This window comes from Schistocerca nitens, chromosome 5 (genome assembly GCF_023898315.1).
Source record: "Schistocerca nitens isolate TAMUIC-IGC-003100 chromosome 5, iqSchNite1.1, whole genome shotgun sequence".
Lineage (NCBI taxonomy): Eukaryota > Metazoa > Arthropoda > Insecta > Orthoptera > Acrididae > Schistocerca > Schistocerca nitens.
In genome coordinates, this window is record NC_064618.1 from 400,294,380 (window position 1) to 400,314,687 (window position 20,308).

The window sequence follows — 20,308 nt, forward strand, 5'->3', positions numbered from 1 at the left end:
TGCTCATTAACTAGAATCTTAATCTAAGGGAATACAGAGTACGAAATTAAGACAAAAATTACTATACAGACTATGTATATATATATATTATATATTACTCATGGTTTGTGTCTAGATTTCATATTCTTTCATTAGCAAAACACGTTTCGTCCTGTACAGGTCTTTCCTAAGCAATGTATTTAGCAATATTGCCGTAGCAATTTTCATAATTAGGGAAAAGTCATCATTAGTGTCCTTTTCGTGTAAATATAATAAAACAGTGCGTCGTTTATTAACGTTTTATTATTTTTATTTCCATTTTCGTCTCAAATCTGGAGCACGCTAGCGCCCGTTATGGAGAGGAACGCTTACTGTTGAGCGCGGGCTGGCGAGCAGTCATTGGATGTTGCCACAGTGCTTCACAGTCACGTGGTAACGAACTGGCGCTTTAACAGCTTTGGCAATCCGCGTCCTTGCACGAGGCAGATAGCTCAGTGGCTACCAATCGTTTCATAACTTGTGCATTTTGTTGAATCGTGGATACTGGAGCAGCTCGTCAACTGCGACATGGTCAACCTGGACGGTAAATTGACTGCGCCAGCGACGAAGAAGAGTCGTCGATGAAAATGACTACTATTTACCTATTGCGGTGAGTACAATAGCTTGTCTATCCTTTGTCTGGTAGTCATTGTATCGTCGTTGCAAGGTGAGAATATTTAAGATGCTAATTCACACGCGGAATATCACACGTGTCCATAAGTTTATCACAGTTTTGATTCACACGAGAGATAACTAGTTTTTCGTGTCCATACATGTGTCAGATTACGATTTTACGCGAACCAGTGTATATATCCATCATTTTGTCACTAAGTGAGTCACACTCAGCAATCCATACGTGTCCATATAAGTGTCCTTATACCACAGAGTAACACAGGTAATGCAAAAATTACTTATAATAAAAGAATCATTTACAAATATACATAACTACTGTCCAAGACCTAATGAAAGTCGTGTTTGCTATTCTGAATGGTGCTTCTGAAGTACATCAGATTTTATATGTATTTTAAATCTAATTCTTTTCCTTTTCTTATTGTTCTATAACAGCCATTTTTAGTTCCTTTGTTCATTTACTCCGTTACATCAGTAATCAGTAAAATATACCTTCTTTGACGTGCCGAACAGTTCACGTTCAAATCTACATCTAACAGAAATCGGGAAAATTATTCATATTTCCTAGGATGCTTTTGCTCACAGCAAATCAGATTTACACCACGTTTCGATAAGTAACTGCAGATACGCATTAACCAATGAGCCACGATCGTCAATACACACAATATACACACGTCAAGTCTTTTGAACCAATTCCAAATTTCTTCTCCTACCTGGTAAGGTAGAAAGGTAAGAATGCTAAAGAAGAAAACTACAACAGGATAATGCAAAGAAATAAAACATACGAAGATAGATAATAGGTGAAATAATCAGTTTATCAAATTCATTCTTTGGCTACACCGCTTTTAATGTCATCCGCGCGGTATAACTTGACTTCAACATTAAACTGTCGCACATATCAGCTTCCAAAGCATCGTCGATGTTTCTGCTTATACTCGGTGTAATCTACAGGTTACTTTGTATCAGTTTGTATTGTACATGGTTCTAGCGACTTAAAATATCAATCCCTTGAAAGCTTAACTTAGGTTATCACTTCACATATACGGACATTCTGGTCTGAATCAGGAATTTAAAGAAAACCTTTACTACTTGGTAAAAAGGAGATTTGCCATAACTTAAAACTAAAGCAGCAGGTTCTAACAACCCTACCACAACAAAGGTCAAAATTTTAATAACGATTGTGGTGTTGCTCAAGCTGCTAAATACTGCATTTTCGGGCACATCAGTCATATTATGTGGCAGGTGTCATTAGAGCACAGTTAATAGTCATTTCATGTAATACTGAAAAAAACTAGGCACTCATCTTTTTGTGTTTCCCACGCTGGTCTCTTATTATCATGGCTCAATCGTTGAAAATCTAGGTGATTATGATTCCAAGCTCGGATGCAAAGAGACCTAGGTTTTATTCTGCTATATTCAAAAGTTTTGTAGATGCGCTTCTCAAACCATTCTTGGAGGCTAAACCTTTCAAAGTTAGCACAATAGTGATGCAAAAAAAAAAAAAAAAAGTCAGCACTCCGAATTTAAGTTACACTTCCTTTTAATTGCTTTTATTGCAATATCTCGTAGCACACAAAACATAACTTCACAATACAAAACATACTTGAAAACATCTTCCTCACATTTTATAAGCCAACTACAAAATGTATCTTTCCAACATGACGTCCAAGACTTGACCTTTTCAAGGTCCGACTCTCTAACAACTCAACAACTAACTAACAATCGCTTACGCGCCCAAAAATCAGAGTTACAAGTACGTCAAAGATCATAGCGACAAAAGAAAGAATACACATAAGAATAATATCATTGCAATATAAACATATCGATATATCACAAATGAAATCAAATCTGAATGTTGTCTCAGAAATATGTTAAGTGGTTAACAGAAAAACAGTAGAATATTACTGGTATCGAGAGGTTCAGGTGAGGTACCATAATCGTTACGTAATCCAAATACCATTACAAGGTGGCACTTCGGCACATTCCACCTCAATTCGACGACTGCAGCCCTCTATGGCTCAAGAAACTTAAAACTACCTTAAAACTAAGGCAAATCATATTTTCCAAATACGTAGAGTACCTTCTTCAATCACTTCATATCCTTCAAGCTCCATCATTACTTTGCGTGCACCTCACTCAAATGATTACGTCACCTGCAGAATACATGTACATGCTGTTGACGCACATACTTTCTAAACAGATCACACCCTTGTTTCAAGTTGCAGCTTAATATAATGATTTTTTAAAATGTTTTTCATGGTACTTCTTTAGGTCTACATAGTGGTAAAGTCCTTTTACTCGTCCACTAACTGGATCTGCCAACACATAAAACCAATATGTGGCTTCCTGACTATAACAAAGGGTCCTTCGTATAGGTGTTGCCACTTAACGATTTTTACATAAGATGAGAGATGGTTTGAAGTGTGTCAAAAGAACACGCTCGTTCAAGCGATACGACAGAACTTTATTGACTTGCTTGTCAAATGCCTTTTTTCTTAAATTAGCAAGAGTTGTGAGAGAGATCAGGGCTTGTCTTAACTTATTATCTAGGTTGACTTCTGGACCTTGTATCTTGGGGATAGGATCAGTCCATTCATTGCTTTCCTTTTGACTGGAGATTAGTTCTGAAGATGTGAAAGCAGTCGAAGTGTGTGGAAGGTTATTTACAATCTCTTCAAATGGAGTAACGAAATATACCCACCGTGTTTGCTGGTGGGAATAAAACGATTAAATTCTTTGAAGACTCGTTCTGTCGGGTTACTGGGGGGTCTAAATCCTGAAATTAGAATCTGTCTAATACCATTACTGGCAAGAAACTGTCTCCACTCTTTTCCAACGAAGTTTGAAGCATTATCAGACAACATGGTTTCTGGCTTACCAAAACGATGAAAATAATCCTTTTCTATTCGTCTTATTAAAGATTTTGAACTGGAAGAGCCGGCCGCTGTAGTCGAGCGGTTCTAGGCACTTCAGTCTGGAACTGCGCGAGCGCTACGGTCGCAAGTTCGAATCCTGCCTCGGGCATGGATGTGTGTGATGTCATTGGGTTAGTTAGGTTTAAGTAGTTCTAAGTTCTCGGGGACCAATGACCTCCACTTCCTCTCAGAAGTGGACCTGCATAGTCAAGACTGACTATTTGGTTTGGATGCTCAGAGTAGATAGGATTCAAAGGTGTGACGTTCCAAAGATTGAAGGGCTTTGCCTTCTGAGAGATTAAACAAGTGCTTACGAGTTTATGAATTCTCTTATGCAGATTGGGTACGTAGCAACAGGCAGAAATCATTCTTTTACACTTCTCAGGGCCATAATGTCCCCAGGATAGGTGAGTGTACCATATGAGATATTCAACGTACTCCTCAGGAATACAAACACACAATTGCTCCGTCAACGTAGATGTACGATGAAATAAAACACCATTGTGTGATTTATAAAATTTCGACAACCGATGATTAGGGTTGTCTTGTAGAAGCTGTTGACTCTCCTCCATTTACGGTCGATTTCTTGCAGAGTACCCGTCTGTAGGAAAAGACGTAGAAAATAACTACGGTTCAAGGGATCTTTCGTAAGGAGTATCTTGTGATTGGAAATCTGTTCTACAAGTTCCGTAGCCTCCGGCATATCTTCCGGCATGCGTGACAATGCATCTGCAACGATGTTGTTCTTGCCTCTCACGTAAACAATTTCGAAATTGTACTCCTGTAGAAATAGGCACCAGCAAGTAAGTCTCGGATGATAGAGCTTACACGAAAGAAGAAAATTAAGAGCTTGATGGTCGGAATACACTTTGATCGCATGACCATAATTGTAATAATTGAAACGGCGGAACGTCCATACAACTGCCAATCCTAACTCCGTAACAGAGTACTGTCTCTCCCAGTCCGTCAGCACACGACTGGCGAAACTAATTATCCTAATCTCCTCTTTATCTCCAGTTTTCTTTAGCTGGAACAAACAAGCGCCCAAGCCTTGAAATGAAGCGTCACAAGAAATGCAGAATTCTGAGTTCATATCCGGAAGACTGAGGATATTGCTATTCAAAAAGAGTTTGATTTTGTCAAAGGCTTGCTGACATTCAGAGGTCCATACCCAATGAACGGTTTTCTTTAATAGATTGTGCAATACTGGATTTTCATGGACTGATTTGGTATAAAGCAACGAAAGAAAGACGTTAACCCTAGAAAACTTTTTAATTGTCTTTTGGTGCAGGGCACAGGGAAGTTTCTTATAGCAGACAGTTTGTTAGGATCGGGAGAAATTCCCTCCGAAGAGATAGCAAACCTCACGAAGATTTTCGGAATCAAGTCAAGATGTTCCTCCCATGAAGTCGAGGCTACTAAGAGATCATCGACATAGACAGTTATTTTGTCCAGTAAATCGTGACATAAGACATGGTCAAGAGCGGCCATAAAGACACCTGAACTAATATTCAAGCCAAAGGGTACGACACAAAATTGATATGACCGACCCGCAAAGATAAAGGCCGTCACCCACACTGTTTGTCGTCTTGCCTCTGTCATCTGCTACGTTTATTTTCAAGTTTGTGACGTAACTGCTCAAAGAAATCTTTCACGGCACGACCATCGTCAACTCTCAGATACGCACGCTGCGACTCTTCCTGATCGAGGCCTACTTTCTCGTGGGCCTCGTTCCTGACAGTCAAACGTCACACCGCAGTAGCTGACAATTGCAGAGCTACACCGGGTAGAATACAAGATGGCTTCAAATGGCTCTGAGCACTATGGGACTTAACTTCTGTGGTCATCAGTCCCTAGAACTAAGAACTACTTAAACCTAACTAACATAAGGACATCACACACATCCATGCCCAAGGCAAGATTCGAACCTGCGACCGTAGCGGTCACGCGGTTCCAGACTGAAGCGCCTAGAACCGCACGGCCACACCAGCGGCCTACAAGATGGCACCTAGCTTACAAAATAAGTGTCACCTACTAGACACTGAATCCTGCTATTATGGCATCCATCTTGTATTCTTAATCGTAGCGAGAATGAAGATACTAATAATGCCAACAAATAAACCTTACCTGAAGAGATGATCAGAAAGGCTCAAATGGCTCTGAGCACTATGCGACTTAACTTCTGAGGTCGTCAGTCGCCTAGAACTTAGAACTAATTAAACCTAACTAACCTAAGGACATCACACACACCCATGCCCGAGGCAGGATTCGAACCTGCGACCGTAGCGGTCACGCGGTTCCAGACTGAAACGCCTTTAACCGCACGGCCACACCGGCCGGCGATCGTAGATAAGCAATTCTGCAAGGAAATTAACAGCGATAGGATAAAATGAAGCAGTAAGGAAAGAAATTCCGGAAATCAGTTTTTTGATACAAGACGCGAGATTTTATGCGTTATGTAAACCGTAGCCTACTTAAATCCGTCGTTTTGCGCACTGCTGTTATTTTTCGAAATTTTTAATACTTCCGCGGTTTTGTTCAGTACTTCCTTTATGGCTTCCCGATGTCTACCGGTTGATGTAATGAAACAATAACAGAACAGATTTAGTTTTTATCAAGCCACTGTTTGGGTGCCACATCTAGTATGATAAAAAAATTAAATTAAATGTGTTTCAATTTTTTCGGTTTCAATCTGATAATTATATATGTAATTATCAGATTAAATTTGAAAAAATTGAAATACGTTTAATTTATTTTTTCTTTTATCATACTATATATGTGAGACTTCAAAAAGAATATAATAATTCCAATCCCAAAGAAAGCAGGGGTCGACAGATGTGAAAATTACCGAACCATCAGTTTAATAAGCCACGGTGGCAAAACACTAACACGAATTCGTTACAGACGAGTGGAATAACTGGTAGAAGCCGACCTCGGGGAAGATCAGTTTGGATTCCGTAGAAATGTTGGAACACGTGAGGCAATACTGACCCTACGACTTATCTTAGAAAATAGATTAAGTAAAGGCAAACCTACGTTTCTGGCATTTGTAGACTTAGAGAAAGCTTTTAACAATGTTGACTGGAATACTCTGTTTCAAATTCTGAAGGTGGCAGGGGTAAAATACAGGGAGCGAAAGGCTATTTACAATTTGTACAGAAACCAGATGGCAGTTATAAGAGTCGAGGGGCATGAAAGGGAAACAGTGCTGGGGAAGGGAGTGAGATAGGGTTGTAGCCTATTCCCGATGTTATTCAATCTGTATACTGAGCAAGCAGTAAAGGAAACAAAAGAAATATTTGGAGCAGGAATTAAAATCCATGGAGAAGAAATTAAAACTTTGAGATCCACCTATGACATTGTAATTCTGTCAGAGACAGCAAAGGACCTGGAAGAGCAGCTGAACGGAATGGACTGTGTCTTGAAGGGAGGATATAAGATGAACATCAACAAAAGCAAAACGAGGATACTGGAGTGTAGTCGAATTAAGTCCGGTGATGCTGAGGGAATTAGATTAGAAAATGAGACACTTAAAGTAGTAAAGGAGTTTTGCTATATGGGGAGCAAAATAACTGATGATGGTCGAAGTAGAGAGGATATGAAATGTAGACTGGCAATGGCAAGGAAAGAGTTTCTGAAGAAGTGAAATCTGTCAACATCGAGTATAGATTTAAGTGTCAGGAAGTCGTTTCTGAAAGTATTTGTATGGAGTGTAGCCATGTATGGAAGTGAAACATGGACGATAAACAGTTTTGACAAGAAGAGAATAGAAGCTTTCGAAATGTGGTACTACAGAAGAATGCTGAAGATTAGATGGGTAGATCACATAACTGATGAGGAGGTACTGAATAGAATTGGAGAGAAGTCAAATTTGTGGCACAACTTGACTAGAAGAAGGGATCGGTTGGTAGGACATGTTCTGAGGCATCAAGGGATCACCAATTTAGTATTGGAGGGCAGCGCGGAGGGTTAAAGTCGTAGAGGAACACCAAGATATGAATACACTTAACAGATTCAGAAGGATTTAGGTTGCAGTAGGTACTGGGAGATGAAGAAGCTTGCACAGGATAGAGTGGCATGAAGAGCTGCATCAAACCAGTCTCAGGACTGAAGACCACAACAACAACAATTATATATGTATTGTGTTTCATAGTAGAATGTCGTGTTCCCAGTTTGGCACAGCTTTGCCACAGGAAACACGAAAGAGGTCGAAGACGTCCGTCTTCTGGTCGGCTCCTGATCGTTGTCTGGAGGAGGCTAGTTTTTGATTACGCAAAGGCTTCTATTATTTAGAAAAGAACAACCCGGATTCCTTTACGTAATCGGTATGAATTTTATAATTGCCTAAGGGACCTTTGACAATGAACAACAAAAAATTGAATTTGCAAATGAAATCATTAATAAAGGGACGGCTATGAGTTCTATAGATTACAAGGAGCGGCCTTCTGTCTACTACCAGGATGCTGCAGTACTCTCTGCTGTAGTAAAGGCTGTTTGCCATTTATAAAAATAATATGACATGGAAGTAAAAAAAGGAAAAGAATAGAATAAGTAATCTGGTAAACACTAAATACAGTATATTCAAATAATTATAACAAGCCATTAGGGCTTATTTATAAACAGTATAACTTACATAAGTAATTTTCTGACTGTGTTGGTGCTATCAGATTTGAGACTGTCCTATGCTCGCTTCTTGGTTCACGTCTTTATCACAAATTATCCTCATTATTTTTCTCCTTCCTTCTAGACAATTCTTGCACCGTTCAACACCTTCATAACAATAACTTGCCGGTTTACAGTACTGAACATAAAGTACGTGAATTTTATTAACTAACAACTGTTGTCTGCACGCTGACAAGACCGTTCACATTTTTATGGCTTAAAGATGACCTTCTTTAGGCTTTCACATTACAAGAAGTACGATAAAATCTGAAGATCTACAAAGCATTTTTCCGTCATATTTTTTATTTAGATTGAAACGGAACGCTCAGTTCAGCTTCTGTTAAAATGTTTCTTTGACTGCGCATTCGATGTATTAGCGTTCGCGCTAGACGCGCATCCTTACAGTTACGTAAATTATATAAAACAAATGTCTTTCTAAGAATAGGTCTCATCTCATAAGTTGATCATTTAATACACAGCTAGGTGAATGCCTTTCCAAGAGTACTCACAGCTTTCATACGACGGAAAGCCCAATAATATTACACTCTGCATATATATTTCACTAATCTCACCAAATTTAGGAAGTAGGAGTTTACAGGTAAGTGAGACGTTTATCTTAAGCATCTGATTGAAGTTGCATACTCTGTTGATGTAAACAGGAAGGCAAGATATATGAAAGCGTTTGGGATCCTTAAGCCTATCATAATTATTACAACAGTGCATATTCGACTTTCAAAAGCAGAGTCGATGCAAATCCATTCAAAAGTATTATTACTGTATTTTTATCCATTCTGCCATTTGAGGGTTCTTCCTGCTCTCCTCGATTCTCTCATTCTTTTTTTTTCCTTGGAGTCTCTTTCTATCTTCAGTCCATTTTGTCCATGGTTTCTTTGGGATTTCATTCTCTGACCTAATATCCCACTTGTATATCATCCGACTTCAACTTCTACTGGATCGACTTGATCTTTCTCTATGTCAAGTTTGACTTTTAAGACGCATGGTGTTGTTGACTTTACCCCTTGTATGTATATCAGAAATCTGTTGGTAAGTCTTGTTGGTAGAAGGCTGCTGACGTGCCGGTAGAGTTTTAATCTTCTGTTTCTGACATCTGTTGTGGTAGGTTTGACAGGTTCCCTGTGATTTTCCTAGAGTGTAATCTGTATCCCTTTTCTGTCACCTTCTGGCCGAGAATTTTTCACATGATTTTGCGTTCTTCCTTCAGTATGCTTTCCATGTCTCTTTCGTGTGAAGTGTTAGTGTCTCATCTATGTACAATATTTCAGGCTTGATTACTGTGTTGTAGAGTTTCATCTTTGTCTGAATGGTTATGCATTTTAATATACACTACTGGCCATTAAAATTGCTACACCACGAAGATAACGTCCTACAGACGCGAAATTTAACCGACAAGAAGAAGATGCTGTGTTATGCAAATGATTAGCTTTTCAGAGCATTCACACAAGGTTGGCGCCGGTGGCGACACCTACAACGAGCTGACATAAGGAAAGTTTCCAACCGATTTCTCATACACAAACAGCAGTTGACCGGCATTGCCTGGTGAAACGTTGTTGTGATGCCTCGTGTAACGAGGAGAAACACGTACAATCACGTTTCCGACGTTGATAAATGTCAGATTGTAGCCTATCGCGATGTGCAGCCACGTCTCGATCCCTGAGTCAGCAGATGGGGACGTTTGCAAGACAACAACCACCTGCACGAACAGTTCGACGACGTTTGCAGCAGCATGGCTGCGGTTACCCTTGACGCTGCATCACAGACATGAGAGCCTGCGATGGTGTACTCAACGACGAACCGGAGCGCACAAATGGCAAAACGTCATTTTTTCGGATGAATCCAGGTTCTGTTTACAGCATCATGATAGTCGCATCCGTGTTTGGCGACATCGCGGTGAACGCACATTGGAAGGGTGAATTCGTCATCGCCATACTGGCGTATCACCCAGCGTGGTGGTATGGGGTGCCATTGGTTACACGTCTCGGTCACCTCTTGTTCGCATTGACGGCACTTTGAACAGTGGACGTTACATTTCAGATGTGTTACGACTTGTGGCTCTACCCTTCATTCGATCCCTGCGAAACCCTATATTTCAGCAGGATAATGCACGACTGCATGTTGCAGGTTCGACTGCTGCCCTGGTCAGCACTTTCTCCAGATCTCTCACCAATTGAAAACGTCTGGTCAATGGTGGCCGAGCAACTGGCTCGTCACAATACGCTAGTAACTACTCTTGATGAACTGTGGTATCGTGTTGAAGCTGCATGGGCAGCTGTACCTGTACACGCCATCCAAGCTCTGTTTGACTCAATGTCCAGGCGTATCAAGGCCGTTATTAGGGCCAGAGGCGGTTGTTCTGGGTACTGATTGCTCAGGATCTATGCACCCAAATTGCGTGAAAATGTAATCACATATCAGTTCTAGTATAATATGTTTGTCCAATGAATACCCGTTTATCATTTGCATTTATTCTTGGTGTAGCAATTTTAATGGTCAGTAGTGTATATACATAATTACGTAGCCTACTGAATTATATTAGTAGCTCATGTTCTTTACCAACCGCTATCAAACTGAACTGTCACGGCATTCCGATCAGCCATCGAACGTTCGTGGTTTTATTTTATTGCTGCGATAAGAAGAAGAACGAGAAGATTCTCTGAAGCTGTAAGAACAATTTGGTACAGAAAATGTAAGAATTGAGACTGTTGCTAGTAACGTCTTTTTGACTTACATCTTGAAGCTGGAGAGAGCTATGCACGTGTGCTGGCAAAATCTCTTGATCACTGGCACATCAACGTATTTCTGCCCATGTTTCGACTGAATGGCCACACAGGATTATAGGTGTTTTATAAGCAAGGTAGGCACTAACATAATGTAATTGATGTTCCTGTAAGTCTTGTAAATATTTTTTTAAAATTATTAATTAATATTAGAAGAGTGAGAGTCGGGAGCACAGGAACGCCAACAAAGCAAAGACGTAAAAAAACATGGAGAAGAGACTTCGTAACAAATTCTGTAATTTTGAAATTTATCCTTCTAATGTTTTAGTGTCTCTGTTATTCTTGTTATTCTTTCTTTTTAATCAGATAATCTAATAATTACTTTTGGCCTTCCAAGCTCATTGGATGTTTATTGAAGCTATCGATATGTATCTGACTGTGTATATTCTTGTATCTTTCCTCACTTACCAATCTCATTATTAGTTTCTTTTTCCATTTATTTTTCCTATGACATATTTAAGAGGAAACTGTTTTGTCGATATGCTATTGACTTTAATTTTCGGAATAAATAATTTCAATACATATGTTAGTCATACTACTCCCTAAAGAGTATCAGTTCAGACCATAAGAATAAGGCAGTTGCATTTTTCTGAGTGTTAGTATGTGTCTTTCGGGCCAAAAAAAAAAAAGCAAGAGTCACTTTTTTTTTCATTCGTGCTTCCTTGTTAGCGTATTGCCACTTCAACATTTGCCCCAAGATAAATTTTGCCGGCCGGAGTGGCCGTGAGGTTGTAGGCGCTACAGTCTGGAGCCGAGCGACCGCTACGGTCGCAGGTTCGAATCCTGCCTCGGGCGTGTATGTGTGTGATGTCCTTATGTTAGTTAGATTTAATTAGTTCTAAGTTCTTGGCGACTGATGACCTCAGAAGTTAAGTCGCATAGTGCTCAGAGACATTTGAACCATTTAATAAATTTTGACAAACTAAGTAGCTACATAGCGTATTAGACTGAAATATCGTAATTAGCAACTCAAATAAATAAGAATCATAACAATGAGTTGCTACACAGGTAAAAAATAATTCCAACATTTCAATTCTTTTTTCTCTAGAGAGAGCAGCGAAGTACTTCAGCTGCGGTATTAAAATGCCATATCTTTTGGTTCTCCTTGTGACACACGACATCTTCTGCTCCAATAACAAAGGCTCAGATAACCTGGCAAAGAACGCTTACCATGTATAATATCGAATATCTACTTCCACGGTATCATAAATTGATTCGGCGTAATGTTAGTTGCCACCTACAGTCACACAGAACAAGGCGCCATATACGCTACCATTGATAACTCAAGTATTATTGGCCGATTTCGGAATTCTTTGATCTTCCACTGATAGCCCTAATGACATTTAAGAAAGGTACTACATTATCGATGATTGCATTTTGAATGCTTTGCTACTGCTGATTGACCTACCACAGACAAACAGCCTTGTGTAACGTTTGATTACAGAACCCGCGGACAGATAAGCAAGAATAATATTATCAGCGATATCTAATCCGTCATGTGTGAGTGACGTTTATTTGCTGTAAGCAGGTAGAGTGTTCTCTAGATAAGTTCAAAAAAAATTTCAAATGTCTCTGAGTACTATGGGACTCACATTCCCCTAGAACGTAGAACTACTTAAACCGTACTAACCTAAGGACATCACACACATCCATGCCCGAGGCAGGATTCGAACCTGCGACCGTAGCAGCAGCGCCCGCTCGGCCACACCGACCGGCCTCTAGGTAAGTCGCATTAGTATTATAGATACTTCCTCTGAATCTTCGGTTTTACTTTTTTCGATTGCTCTCCCATTTTAAACTGTATATTGTCACCAAAGATGCTGTAAACCAAGAAAAGTGAGCAACAGCAATTTAACACGAGCACAGGACGCCTCTCGTTAAGACTCAGCCCTTGGACGCTGAACGAAATGGTTCAAATGGCTCTGAGCACTATGCGACTTAGCTTCTGAGGTCATCAGTCCCCTAGAACTTAGAACTACTTAAACCTACCTAACCAAGGACATCACACACATCCATGCCCGAGGCAAGATTCGAACCTGCGACCGTAGCGGTCGCGCGGTTCCAGACTGTAGCGCCTAGAAACGCTCGGCCCCTCCGGCCGGCGAGTTCAGCGCGGGATAAAATGTCCTACATATGCAGATCCTACCTATCACAGTAACACCGGCCAACAGCATCCAACGAGTCTTTTGCTGGTTCTTGCCAGACAACGTCTTTAAAGTACAATTCGACACCTTGTCTTTACCCGTTTCAAAAGGTGCCTCAACCTTGTGAGCGTGAGACATATGTGCCAAAAACTTTTAATTTATAGCATAAAGAAAGAAGTCAGAAAGCTAAATCGAAATTTAATCCAAAATGTGATACTCAAACATGAGCTGGGAAGTACCACGCCACCGATAAGCCTAGCTTAAGGGGGTGTAGGACGTCAAACAGGCCGACCTGGAGCAGGAGAGGCACCACAGGACATTTTAATTTCCACTGTCTACACTTAAAAAAAAAAACCATAAAACTTTGTCAGTATGACGAGGAAGGAGTCAGAAGTCACACTCACAGCAGAGGGAGTTCAAAAACATAACAAAATACATTTTTTTTACATGTAAAATTTCATAATTTTTTCACTTACTATAGGCTGCATTTGTTGCTTTAGGTACACTTTTCCTGTTAATTAAGAGAGATTCTTCGATGAATTGTGCCCAGTTTGCAAACCATACTTACAGGTGTATGAAACTCTACAATTTACTTAATTTACGAAAAAATTAACGAATTGTTGCATTTTAAACTTCATGTTTAGAAAAAACTCAAATTTTGTAGTTAATTATCTCAATTTTTACCACAACTTTTAATAGATTTGAAAAATTCTAGAGTTTCATACACCTGTAAGTATGGTTTGCATGCTGGGCAAAATTCATGGAAGAATCTCTCTTCCTTAAGATGAACAGTGTACCTATAGCAACAAATGCAGCCAATAGTAATTGAAAAAATGATGAAATTTCACATGTAAAAAAAAGTATTTTGTTATCTTTTTAAATCCCACTGCTGTGAGTGTGACTCCTGAATCTTTCCTGGTCATACTGACAAAATTTTATGAATTTTTTCGTAAAAGTGTAGACAGTGGAAATTAAAATGTCCTGTGGTGCCTCTCCTGCTCCAGGTCGGCCCGTTGACGTTCTACCCTCGTTATATTGACATTTTATATCCGCACATCGGGCAATACTACGATGGGTTCAGTAACATAAAAAGCAAGACGGACAAACCGAAACTATTTACCAACAGAGACACTTATACTATCCTGACAGTAACAGCAGTCCACTGGAAGCGAATCGAAGAAAAATATTCTCCACGGAAATAGATCATCCAGAGGAATGTAGACAACCTTCACCTCACGTCGGTCGCGAAATCTAAATAGTACATTATCGTCAGTGACAGATTCCCGACCAATGAAAAATTCTACAAAATACACCCTAGACTGACGCCTGGATTGTACGTAGCAATGTTGACACATTAACCCACATATTTACTTCTGGACATGTGATTTTAGTATTTCCTTCGTCAGAAACTGGCAACGATCGACAAGCCAACCCCTGCAAACATAGATATAACTGAATTCAAATGGTTCAAATGGCTCTGAGCACTATGGGACTTAACATCTATGGTCATCAGTCCCCTAGAACTTAGAACTACTTAAACCTAACTAACCTAAGGACAGCACACAACACCCAGCCATCACGAGGCAGAGAAAATCCCTGACCCCGCCGGGAATCGAACCCGGGAACCCGGGCGTGGGAAGCGAGAACGCTACCGCACGACCACGAGATGCGGGCATATAACTGAATTGATACGATCAGTAAGACTCAGAGATATGAGAGCAAAGAACAACTCTGCAGTCTGGACGCGCATACCGCAACATATATCACACATCAACGAGCAGCAACGTGCTACTACTATTCATCATACGTTGAAAACTATAACTGGAAAATCACGACAGATGCCAAATACACCGACAGCTTTAGCAACAGTCTAAAAATGACGACCACATCATAAACACAGTCGGCACACGACTACAGTTAATGGAAGCAAACGCTGTCATTTAACATCTCTACTCATTTCTAATTTCAGCTTCGGTGATACTTTCAATTTCAGTTTTGAATACTGTCTTCAGGAAACGAGACCACGCGTACAATTTTTCTTCACACATATAATATTTTAACCTCCTATGACTGAAGAAGATTTATTTTTCTTGAAGGACAAAACATTATATTTCATTTGTTTGAGAAAGGACGAAAAACTGATTTTCTTAACAATAAGTAACCTTACTTTTATAGATACTTGACTAGCGACAAAAACACAGCAGGACAGTGAATTGGGAAAATAATAATAATAAAATGAAAATAAACAAACTGCTGGTAGTGATGATGCAGTAGCTCTAGAAAGAAAAGCTGATTACTGTGACAAAAATACGTGAAACTTACGCAATTCGCCGATAACAAAAGATATTCTCTTCCAGTATAGGGACTCTTACCGGAAATTGATACGTTTATCCTTCTCCATCCTCCTAGAAAGTGTGTAACATCATCACGGAACCACGCTGTGTATATATACGTTTGCAATCGCCGGCGCCTGTAACTTCGACGCTCTGTAGCGTCGCTGGATGACGTTTCGAGACATGGGTTCCTATGTAAAATTGTACCTACTAAGTCCCCTCTACAGCCTCTAGAACTGTGTAACATGAACTGTGGAGCACCCTGTATACAAAGTCTGAAATAATGATCTTTACCTGCACATGAATCTCAGATTATTCTTAAAAAAAAAAAAAAAAATGTTCAGTTCGTCATGGCGATGTTAATAAATTTACATACACATCCACATGACTACTCTGCAACTCACACTTAAGTGCTTGGCAGAGGGTTGATCAAACCAGCTTCAGACTTTATTCGCATACCATATCCGTAACATTCTGCCTCCTTTACGCGATAGTACAAAACGAGCTGCGCTTCTCTGAACTTTTTTGATGTTGTCCGCCAATCCTGTCTTGTAAGAATCTCATATAGCGCAGCAGTACTGCAGAAAATGACGGCCAAGCGCAGTGTAGGCAGTCTTTTTAATGGTCCTGTTGCATCTTCTGAGTATTCTGCCAATAAAATTCAGTCTTTGGTTTGCCTTCCCCAGTAACATTATTTACGTGATAGTTCCTATTTAAGTTGTTCTTATTGTAATCCCTAGATACTTAGTCGTATTGGCACCCTTAAGATTTGTGTGATCGTGTAACGGAAATTTAAGTTAATTTTTTTCAAAACACTTTCTGTTCGTTAGAGTGAATCTTTACTTTGGGGACCATATAGTTATCGTACCTAAATTGTTTTGCAATTGGTTTTAATATTTTGATGACTTTACTAGATGATAGGCGACAAAATCATCCGCAAACAATCTACGAGAGGTCCTCAGATCTCAGATTGATTCTACAATTGTTTGTATACAAGGTGGTCCATTGATCGTGACCGGGCCAAATATATCACATAATAAGCGTCAAACGAAAAAACTACAAAGAACGAAACTCGTCTAGCTTGAAGGGGGAAACCACATGGCGCTATGGTTGGCCCGCTAGATAGCGCTGCCGTAGTTCACTCTTGCTTCGGAAGACTACTCTCCATTGAGAATGACATGCTGCTTGGAACGCATCTCCATTACAGACGCCGTTTTAAAGGCTACGTATAGCACCGCCACCTATCGGAACTTCTTGAAACTGTAGGGGTCGAAATGGGATTATTCATGCACATCCAGCAGCACATAATCTACAGAGCACGCCTCGATGATACAGAGATTTTGGAAACATGTTTTGAATATGTTACCGATGGGTTTCACATTAACATCGAGAGATTCTCCATAAAATGGCTTCCTTCGAGGCTGACACTATCTCAGAATGTTGATATTCTTACAATACAGTACACTCACACCTTTGACGACATGAACGGTTTGATTTACGATAAGCAATTTTGTGAAACATAGACATGATTGGATGTTATACAGGGTGATTCAAAAAGAATACCACAACTTTAGGAATTTAAAACTCTGCAACGACAAAAGGCAGAGCTAAGCACTATCTGTCGGCGAATTAAGGGAGCTATAAAGTTTCATTTAGTTGTACATTTGTTCGCTTGAGGCGCTGTTGACTAGGCGTCAGCGTCAGTTGATGCTAAGATGGCGACCGCTCAACAGAAAGCTTTTTGTGTTATTGAGTACGGCAGAAGTGAATCGACGACAGTTGTTCAGCGTGAATTTCGAACGAAGTATGGTGTTAAACCTCCTAATAGGTGGTGTATTAAACGTTGGTATAAACCTGAACGTCAACTACCCGAGGCGATGGATCGGCCGCCAGGCAGCCCGTGACAGAGCACTTCATCACTGGCCTCCAAGAAGCCCTGATCTTACCCCCTGCGATTTATTCTTATGGGGGTATGTTAAGGATATGGTGTTTCGGCCACCTCTCCCAGCCACCATTGATGATTTGAAATGAGAAATAACAGCAGCTATCCAAACTGTTACGCCTGATATGCTACAGAGAGTGTGGAACGAGTTGGAGTATTGGGTTGATATTGCTCGAGTGTCTGGAGGGGGCCATATTGAACATCTCTGAACTTGTTTTTGAGTGAAAAAAAAACCTTTTTAAATACTCTTTGAAATGATGTATAACAGAAGGTTATATTATGTTTCTTTCATTAAATACACATTTTTAAAGTTGTGGTATTCTTTTTGAATCACCCTGTATTGTGGGAGACTAAGGGTCCGTTTCGAGGGGGAGGGGTGTGGGGATTGAACATCGCACACTGTACAAAGATGTGGCGGTCCTTATGGTGGGGACGTGCTGAATAAGAGGGGAGAGGAGAGGAGAGGAGATGGACGCAAGACAAGCAGGAGAAAACAATAGCAATCGCTGTCAGGAGCCACTGAGTGATAAGCTAAACCTAATACAAACAGGAATTTCAGATTCCCTATCTGAGGGCTTTAGCTTGACTGACACCACCTAATTTGATAAGCCAATATCTGGATTACCAGTAAGAATATTGATCAAACTAGTCAGGCCAATGTCATAACCTGCCTTCAGAGAGAGTTCCGTTAACAGTTCCTAAATCATTTTAAGATCAGAACTAAATATTTCCATTAAGAATTATCTCTATTCTAGCAATAATAACTGACAGATCTGTTATCTGAATAACAAAGAACTGAGGTAGTCTTCTTCAATTGTCCACAATGAAATTTTCACTCTGGCAGGTTACAACTGTGTGCCGAATGGAGACTCGAAATTTGGATCTTCAAATGTTCAAACGTGTGTGAAATCTTATGGGACTTAACTGCTAATGTCATCAGTCCCTAAGCTTACACACTACTTAACCTAAATTATCCTAAGGACAAACACACACACCCATGTCCGAGGGAGGACTCGAACCTCTGCCGGGACCAGCCGCACAGTCCATGACTGCAGCGCCTAAGACCGCACGGCTAATCCCGTGCGGCGTAGGATCTTCATTTTCGCTGGCTAGCGTTCTACCAACCGACCTACCCAAGCACGATTCACAACCTGTCTTCAAAGTTACTTCCGGCATTACTTCGTCTATTACCTTCCAAATTTCGCAGAAGTTCTCCTGCAGAACTTGCGGGACTATCCAGTCTTGCAAGTTACTGAAATTGTGTGATATTACCTGGATATAGCAGAGAGTAGACTTTACTTCAATACAGAACTACACTGATACCTACTAAGACTGTGTACGACGGTGGCATGCTGCAAAGTGCATCAAATGTACTGCATACTTAGGTTTGCAGCTGATTAACATTTCATCACTACCACACAAAGCAGGTTGAAGTTTTGCAGTCAACATTCTGTATATTAGGAAAGATTATGCATTAGGTTTCTCACTCAGAAATCGCATTTGAATGTTGTTTACTTGTGAGAAGATCGTGTTATGTCTAGAGGAAGAAGGAGAAATGTCTGCCCACAGTGGAAGGACTGTGGCTTATCGTGACTGTGGGTCTATTGTTACATGATACTGCTGCTCATGCTGATCGAGATCCCACAACAAATACGGAGTCAACGAGTTCAGAAGGGCCATACTCCGTCTCATGTGGGGTATCTACGGCCCAACGTGAATAGCGTCCGGGAACACAGACATTCTGTTCACTTTGCTGTGCTGGATCTTACAGCAACGCCATGCACCGTGATTTAGGGATCTGACATGCTAGTACGCGACAGATATCAGTACGGAGGATGTGCGAAGGTGTTCGGAATACCACAGACTGTCGGCAAGGCGACCACTGTTGCTTTTTCTCATGACTTCGTAGCAGACAGGGGCCCGTCGACAGTGGTGCGCCCAGCGACAACAACGGACTTCTGACTGGTACCACGTGTTTCGGACAGTAGTCGAGACGGCGTGGTAACTGACACCTCGCAGGGCTGTTGCCAGCTTTCAACTGCGGAGCGCTAATGGTTGCAGACGGAAACAGTTGCCGTTTACACAGCTGTGACAAGACCGCGCATTGCCATAGAGACGTTTACGAAATCGCGTTACGTTATTGGTGAAGGTAGTCCCACAAAGCTGCCGTGACCAGGCCACTGCAACTGTCAGGGATCAACGAACGCCGACTTAACCATAGTCTGTTCTGCATACTGCCTCATGCCGTCCTGACCTACCGTGATATAAAGGGTTTTCGCCAGTTGACCTGGCAACGATTTTCTCCACGTCTGTCTACTGAAAACATCTCGTCCCGATTTGCCCAGACACTGGCATGTCAGCACTCATTGGCTACTTCCTTATAACTCAACTGCAAAGTAACACATTAATATACAGGGTGAAAAATATTTAAACCGACAAACTCTGGGAGGCTGTAGGAGACATCAAAACAAATATTTTACCCTAATGTCATTTTTTCCTGTGAGGATTATTTAAACTGGTGGAGGCCGTATTACACTCTTCAGTTGTTACAGGCCGTATTACGATCTTCAGTTGTTAGAGGGCGTATTACGCTCTTCAGTTGTAGGCAACTGCTGTCCACCAGTGTAGCAGTGCATTGTCTCTGTTTACTCTAATATGGTTGGTGTGTACTACGTAGCGCACCACAACGGGCGAGCTGCACAGCGGGTTTATCAACAACAATATCCTAATCGCCGTATCCCTCATCATACGACCTTCGATGCTGTGTACCAACATCTGCGTGAGACCGGGTCATTTAGCAGATTACCTGGACAGGGACGCTGTCGCACGGTAAGAATGCTGCAATTTGAGGAAGCTGTCTCGCTGCATG

General features: G+C 40.8%; 1 protein-coding gene across 2 annotated transcripts in view; it reads left to right on the forward strand.

Moving 5' to 3' along the window:
* Nucleotides 1–490: 490 nt before the first annotated feature.
* LOC126259758 (proton-coupled amino acid transporter-like protein CG1139) overlaps nt 491–20,308 on the forward strand; it is a 149,053-nt gene continuing 129,235 nt past the window's right edge. Inside the window, exon 1 of one of the 2 annotated variants that reach the window (XM_049956751.1) lies at nt 491–628. The gene's annotated coding sequence lies outside the window, so the exon portion shown is untranslated. Of the gene's footprint in view, nt 629–12,644; nt 12,743–20,308 lie in introns of those variants that run through there. The other variant, XM_049956752.1, reaches the window with a different exon arrangement.